Source organism: Ambystoma mexicanum, chromosome 5q, assembly GCF_040938575.1.
Source record: "Ambystoma mexicanum isolate Mex_15411 chromosome 5q, UKY_AmexF1_1, whole genome shotgun sequence".
NCBI lineage: Eukaryota > Metazoa > Chordata > Amphibia > Caudata > Ambystomatidae > Ambystoma > Ambystoma mexicanum.
The window spans coordinates 914,555,023-914,560,537 of record NC_090933.1 but is presented as its reverse complement, the minus strand read 5'-3'; the positions used below and the strand labels follow the sequence as shown (position 1 = coordinate 914,560,537).

The 5,515-nt window shown below is 43.4% G+C and overlaps 1 non-coding gene across 1 annotated transcript; it reads right to left on the bottom strand.

Annotated features, from left to right (window-relative positions):
* Positions 1–1,069: 1,069 nt before the first annotated feature.
* LOC138498909 (U1 spliceosomal RNA) lies at positions 1,070–1,233 on the bottom strand. The gene has a single exon (XR_011279002.1). It is a non-coding gene; the product is annotated as a U1 spliceosomal RNA (small nuclear RNA).
* Positions 1,234–5,515: the final 4,282 nt, after the last annotated feature.

Here is a 5,515-nt window from a genome sequence, read left to right as displayed (position 1 = left end):
CCAATCATTCACCACTAGATACTGGTGGCAAAAAGGAGCATAGCCATTCCCAGTGAGATTTGTTTATATCATTTCCCATTTTTACACCTTTAAACCACTGATTGTTTTTAGCAGTTTTAGCAGGAGTAGATTTATTAACATAACCTTCTACCTTAACATGTTTTACATTCAGAAGATAGCCATTTCGCTTCATCCCATGTTTATATTCTCTCACAAGACTTACCACTGCCTCAGAATAACAGTGAATTCGGCTAACGTTGCCCCTACAGGGCTCAACAAATTTGAAATCCCCACTTTTCAGTATTCTTAAATGAAGTTGTCTATGTAGGGCTTCCAGCAGCACCCTCGTGTTAATAAAAGTAGTATTTCTTTTGTTCGTACTGGAGATAGTAAACTGCTTTTTTTGCAAGAACCCATTAGTCAGATTCACAGTTTTGCTTAGCCCACCAGGTTTTACCTCGGATTTACCAGTGGGCACCCAGTTATCCTGGACTATCTTAGAAAATGTCACCTTTGATTTTGTAATGGGCAGTGATATATCTGTTGATTCGGCCACGCTGTAGCTACTCTTCACCGAAGAGACATAATTGTCATCGACAGAGCTATCACTACTGTCTTCTTCAACCTGTTCATTTGACTGTTTAATGGAGCTGATTTTAGTTTTTTCAGCATCAATCACCCATGATGTTAATGTTCCCTTTTTTTAGCACACTTTTTTTCAGCGCGCTTCCTTGCGTTCCTGGCTGCCCTCTTTCTCTCTCTTTTTGTGTGATTTTTCTTCACTGCCTTTGATGGGTTTCCCTTATCAACAACTGTTTCCCCATCCTTAGCTACTTTCTGTAAGTATTTTACGTTTCTCTTTTAGAGAGAGGGCAGCTATTTTCACTCTCACACTCATTGCCTGCCAGTATTTCAACCAAGGTGGATTCCAGGTTAACGTTTACACATTTCAGCAGTTGGCACAGAGATTAATGGGACTTCAGATCTTGTATTGGCTTTTCCCATCTTACTGGAAGCATTAGCCTTGGCTAGATCTTTTTTTTGTGTTCTATTTTTTGAAACCAAAGATCAGGGGAAAGCGCGAACACAGTCCCCCACTACCAGAAATTATGCAGTCGAGTATCCCGCATTTGGGGACATCGCAGGGGTCAGCACATCCGGTGTGCAATGGATGAGCCTCACCCTGGGAGAACCACCTTAGTGATCATGGTGTCTCCCCTGCCAGGTAATCTTAACATATCTGCATTATTCCTAGCTTGTGCAGCAGTAGTATAGCAAAGCCTAAGTTGTATTTTAAGTGCAAAACTAGTTGCAGAATTATGAGCATCAAGATCTTTAAGTTTTGATTCAATATTACATTTGCCACAGTCATGGTTAAGAGTCATAGATACACTGTCCTGTGCAGCACTGGCTTCTGCGTTGGTTGCGTCTACCAGGCCAGTCAGGCACAGAGAGCAGGAAAGTCTTTCCTTATTTGTGTTCATTATTGTACTTGAACAGATATCCACAGTACTTGGATCATGATTGGTGACGGCATCCTGTGGTTTATCTAGGTCTGCTTCCCAGACCTCTCTAGGTGAAGAATTTGGCCCTTCAGACTATAGCAGAGGTTCAATAAATAATTATTATTGTCGAAATCTGCCGGGATACCGACCTCGTCACTCATGATAGTGATAGTAGTTAGTGGTTCGGAATGGAATTGCGCCACAACTGTCTGATCGCCGAAAAAGTCTGTGATTTTTTTTCTTTGACTAAGGAAGTTTGTGAGCTATTATCTGTTGTGGCGGGTGCTTTCCCCTTGTACTCAGGAGACCCCCGGCTGGCCCATCTAGCCGAGGTTTGCTCTGAGAGTACTTTAAGACGAGATAGCTGCACCTTGAGATGGATGGGGGTGTAGATTTATTACTCCACCACCAATCGATAAGGACAACTCAATGGTTTGTACAAAAAACAGGGAGTCATGGCAACCAGCAGTGATGCGATAGTATGTCTCGCTTCAACTCCAACGAACTTCATACAAGTAGTAACATTTATACTCAAAACTTGTCATAAGTGACGTGTAACACTCAAAAGTTAATAAGCATTTCTATTGGTTCGGAAAAGGTAACTTTAATATAGGTGCTATATCTGTATATGGTAAAGGAGTGAGGGGATTGGGTAAATACTGTCAGGTGGGCGTCTAAGCCCTTCTTTCAAAATGACTACTGTAGACGTCACTAAAAGTACGACGTCCCATTGGTTCTACTAACTATAGGACCCTAGATTGTGTGGTCCATTGTAAATGGGTTGGTACCAACCCCATGCATAAATTTCCACTTTACTTAGCAGCATGCAGAATGGTCAGCCAGGTGCAGGGTGCCCCCTCAGCTACCCAGCCTTCCTCTAATTAAGGTTACAATCAATCATCACTTCAACAACAATGTTTCAATTATGTTACTGTGGTTGGCATCGAAACTGCATCTTCTGTCTGGGAAAGTTCTGATATCTCCTCCTGGGCGGATGGTTTGAACTTGTGCTTCTCCTCGTTCGGATGGTCACGTGATGTGGAAACCATGAATTTTCCTAGGTTCTCTCAATTTGTGCATTTAATTCTTATTCGCCTTGCCGCCTGCCTATGCTTCCTTATTTTGACCTTTCATAGACAGGATATTCTGTTCTTAAGTTTCAATTAGATGTAGCTACTGTTCGTTCCTTCTATTGCTATGACCTTGGCTCGCTTGGCATGAGTTGCATCTGCTGAGTTTCGATTCAGCCGTCTCTTCTCATTTTGCTAGAATATGAATCTTGTCTTGTTTGAGCTCTAGTAACCTGAGTTGATTCTGCTTTTTGTGAAAATGGGAATCACACTTATAAAATGTGCTTCTTTTTTTAGGTAGATTATGTACAATGGCGCTTGCCGTGCTATTTTTCTACTTAGCATAGCAAGCCACTCTGTTTTCTTAGCTTTCTTGCAGTTTCAAGCATATGTACAGCCGTTAGCTGGTTCAATATCTTCATCCTGCTTATAGCTTAACTCTCTCACGCTTTGATAGTTTTCTCTCTCACAATCTCTTTTCTCATGGCGTTTCGTCTCTTTGTGTCATTCTTGGTTTGTCATTTGTTCTATCTGTGAGTCCGTCCGGGCTCTTGTGACATCACCATTCATCTTCCATTAAGACCTGTTTGGTTTCTTCCGGGATGGTACTTAGGCAACCTTCATTTCGTCTCATTTGTTGGTAGGGTTTTCTCAATGGATACCTTACTGTCCATGGTTGTCTGGTTATTGGTACTTCAATAGGTGTTGCTCTTCTGATGGGTACTGGGCAGAGCCCTACTGTGTCTCTCTGCTGGTTTACTTGCTCATCATATGTCACATATTTTGGTGTGAACGTTCCTGGTACTTCAAAATGGGCGATGGGAGTGCAGGCTTTATTTGGGACCTTCTCTACACTCCCCCCTCTGGGCGATTCATCAGCCACTTTCATCTCCTTCTTTGGATGCAATTCACTTGATTCTTCTATGTTTATCTTCACTCCATAGCCTGGGTTCATTTCTTCTTCATCTTCTGGATCTATACATGACGGTTTGAAGAAGTGTCTCTTTGGAGTCCATATTTTTATTACTCCCTTCAGGCTTCCTGCTGTCCTTACATGTTCGTCTTTATTCCATGTCATTAGTTGACATTGTCCATTTGGGCTACAGTAAAACCATCTTCCCACATAGTTTCTGTGCTTCCTGGGATAGAGAAACTTCGTACCTTATGGCGCATGCCTGCTGGCTTTCACAAAGTCTCTTATTTCTTCATCAGTCAGGTCTTTGGGCTTCCATTCTGGCTTGACATCAATCATGATCTTCATTCCTATGGCTTTCTTCACAGTTTTCTGGCATTGTGAGATTATTATCTTGATAACACAAAATCCTAGTAATATCATCACTAGCAGGGCTCCCAGAAACTTGAATATGTCTGCCATCCATTGTGGGACCCATGAGAATAGTGATCCAAACCAGCTGTCATCATCAACTTCGTCAGTTTCGTCGATCATCTGGTTCTGTAGCTTCATCAGCATACCTATGGCTTCTGTTAAAGTTCCATTTTCCTCATCATGAGAAGGTATAAATGTGCAACATGATGTCATGGGTATTCGGCAGGTAGTTGGGGCAAGCTGGGTTGAGGCTTGGCAGGCCTGGCATAGGCACACAAAAATCCCATAACAAATCCCTCCCTTCATTCCTTCCTAGTGTTTGTAGTAACTTCGTAGTTACATCCTCCTGTTGCCAAACAGGAAGTGCATGATAACTCATGAGCTCTCTAGTGTTTGGGTGTGGCTGGCTATATAAGCCACACCCAAGATTCTTCCAGTGCTTCATGTTGCTTACTGTAAGCTGTATCAGCAACACACTTGTCGTGCTCTGGATAAGCCAGCATCTGCTTACCTGCTCCGGATCATCCTGTTTCTGCTTACCTGCTCCGGATCATCCTGCTTCTGCTTACCTGCTCCGGATAATCCTATTTCTGCTTACCCACTCTGGATCATTCAGCTTTAGCTTACCTGGTTCTTACTCCACGCCGCAGCTATCTCCAGTCAAGAGGGGACTTCTACACCGGCACCTGTAAGAACAAAGAAGAACAGCGTAAACACCGCACATCAGTAACGCTGCACATACTCACCGAATCTTCCCACGACGCTGGCATCCAGGTTAGTTGCACGAGTGCACAAACCCCTGTAAGAAAGAAGAGACATTTTTGATTGCGCTCGCTCAAATAACACGGACACTTATTTCACTGCATTACCAGGCGCGCTCGAATTGAGGGCGCTGCGCAAACCTACCAGCAGCTAGCTTCTACATGCAGCGCTACTCACCCACAAAAATACCGGCAAACAAAGACAATACAGACAATTTTGGACACTCACCATTCTCCGTGCAACGTTCACTTGTGGCAAGGACTTTCTAGCCAGTAAAGAAACTGGCGCCTTGAACTCTCTGCCTCGCTGTGAGGGCTTAAAACAGCGTTTGGCATCTGAACTCAGCCTACAGACATTGGCACCAATCACATGAGTGAATCGTGCCCCTACAAATGCAGGATGGAGTGCACACCCTACTAAAGATCAAGGTAAGCCCATAGGGGGACATCACAGCACACAGTAAAGATAAGGGAAGGGCCCAGGGGAATCGGGTGAATTCAACGGAGGCTCGTCCATCGCTCCTGCAGAGACACAGGTGAGTGTGAGTGTGACACATGATTCTACTATTTTGGCACATACTCCTCCATCCATGGCTGTGATCATGTCAAGCACATATCTGTTCTGGAGAATCATCAGTCGGATGGTTCTTAACTCTTCCTTTATTGCATTGAATCCTTTTATTGTCGTTTTGATGGTCTGCAGTAACTCCCATCTGGTTATCTGTAACCATTTAGTATTTGCTCCAACTTGGCATGAAAATTGTTGCGAACACTGATGAGGTGAGGCTGAACAGCCTGTGTTCATATGGGATTGCATGAAAAGCTTCTTCTGATTTAGCAGAGAAGTAATTC